The sequence below is a fragment of the Chrysochloris asiatica genome, unplaced genomic scaffold (genome assembly GCF_000296735.1).
Source record: "Chrysochloris asiatica unplaced genomic scaffold, ChrAsi1.0 scaffold00006, whole genome shotgun sequence".
Classification (NCBI taxonomy): domain Eukaryota; kingdom Metazoa; phylum Chordata; class Mammalia; order Afrosoricida; family Chrysochloridae; genus Chrysochloris; species Chrysochloris asiatica.
The window spans coordinates 21,440,255-21,442,622 of record NW_006408524.1 but is presented as its reverse complement, the minus strand read 5'-3'; positions in this window follow the sequence as shown (position 1 = coordinate 21,442,622).

Genomic DNA, 2,368 nt, shown 5'->3' with positions numbered 1-2,368 from the left:
CATATCATCAGTTTTACACTCAACAAATTATATTTTGTTTCATTGCACTGATTACAATCCCTTCCATGTACCATAGGTTAACAATATACTTCTATTCCTTTTTTTTTTTTTTTAATGTACACAAAACACAGAAAATATGTATTTGTTTAAATGTCCAAACGGCACATTTTGCAAGTCAACCTCCTGCTGGCAGGCACACACAGCCTTTCTCAGTCCATGGGCCTACTATCCTCAGCTGTGCTCTCGCTTTGTGCCTTCGCCTCTGCTTCCATTGCTGCTATATCACTTTTCTGGTTAGGATCCCTTTCTCCACTCATGCTCTTCCCTCTTGATGGTCATAGGGTCCTCTGTTCCTGGAATGAAAGAACACCCCCCCCCCTTCGTTTCATATCTTCTACATTTATAGTTGTGACAATCGCAATTAGTCATGATAACAAATACTCACTATTGAATAAAAAAAATCCTATATCCATCCTCCCCTATCCCCTTTGATCAGACCCATCTGGATAAGAGGAAAACTATTCAGTGGGGATTATACCTTACCTACCTCATTCTGAAACTAAACACACTCATGAAAGCCTGTAAGCCTTTATAGCCCCAGTTTTGATGGTCAATGTCTAAGTTGCCTGTCGAAATCAACCCAGTGTACTAAGGGGTTTGGGTTGTTTTTTAAATTTGCTATTAATACTTATGAGAAATATATCTCATTGTTGTTTAGATTTGCATCTTTCTAAGTGGACTCCTGGTGTAGTGCTGTAGAATAAGCACTGGACTGAGAACCAAAAAGTCAGCGGTTCAAACCCATTAGTTACTCTAGAAATCCTGCACAGGGTAGCTATGAATTGGGACCGACTTGATGGTACTTAACAACAACAATGGCTAATGATTGTGAACATCTCTTCATGTGTTTGTTGACTACCTGAATGTCCTCTTTGAAGATATGTCTGCTCATGTCCTGTGCCTGGTTTTTAATCAGATTGTTTGCATTTTTCTTGTAGAGGTGTTGTAGTTTTCTATAAATTTTAGAGGTTAGTCCATTGTCTGATATGTTGCTGCAAACAATTTTTTTCCCAATCTGTTGAATAACTGTCTAATTTTTAGGAGATCCCAGTCATCTATTTTAGCTTCTGCTGTTTGTGTGTTTTCAGTAACAGTTGATAGTGTATTTATGGCATTTATTATAGTCCCTAAACCTGTCCCTAGTTTTCCATTGATGATCTTAATAGATTTTACATTTAGGTCTTTAATCCATATTGGGTGTGTTTTAATCCATATAGTAGGGGATATGGGTCTTGTTTCATTCTTCTGCAAATGGAGTTCCAGTTTTTCCAGCAAGCATCATTTATTAGAGACTATCTCTTCCCCATTTAATGTATTTTGGCTCTTTTTCAAAGATCAGCTGACTATATGTGGATGGATTTTTTTCTGGGTTCTCAATCCTCTTCCATTGATCTATATTTTTTCATTGTAACAGTACCAGGCTATTTTGAGCACTGTGGCTATGTAGTAAATTTTGAGATCAGGAGTGAGAGGCCTCCAACTTTGCTCTTCTACTTAAGCAGTGCTTTGCTTATCCACGGTCTCTGTCTCTTTCCACATAAAGTTAGTGATCAGTTTTTCCATCTCTTTAAACAATGATGGTGGAATCTGGATTGGGATTGTGTTATAGCTATAAATTGCTTTGGGTGGTATTGATATTTTCACAATGTTAATCTTCCTATCCATGAGCCTGGTATATTCCTCCATTTTTGTAAGTTTCTTTTGGGTTCTTGATGTAGTGTTTTGTTGTTTTCTTTGTATAAGTCTTTTGTTTCTCTGGTTATATTTATTCTTAAGTATTCCATCTTTTAGGTTTCTATTGTAAATGTTATTTTTTTCCTAATTTCCTTTTCATATCTGTCTTTATTAGTGTATAGGAATCCAACTGATTTTTGTATATTGATCTTATACCCTGCCACTTTGCTGAATCTTTCAATGAGTTCCAATAATTTTCTTGCTGAGTGTTTGGAATTTTCTGTGTATAGGATCATGTAATCTGCAAATAGAGTTTTACTCATTTTCTGGATGCCTTTAGTTTCCCTTTCTTGTCTATAGTTCTGACTAAAACCTCCAAAACAATATTGAATAGGAGTAGTGTTCAGGACATCCTTGTCTGGTTCCAGTTCACAAAGGGAAGGCTTTCTCTACGTTGAGGGTAATGTTGGCTGTTGGAATTTCCCTTCAATTCCTACTGTTGAGTGTTTTCTATCAGGAAAGGATGTTGGATTTTGTCAAATGCTCTTTCATCAATTGATATGCTCATGATCTGTAATTTTGTTTTTTTAGTGATGTCTTTGCCTGGTTTGGTATGCAGGATGATGCTTGCTTC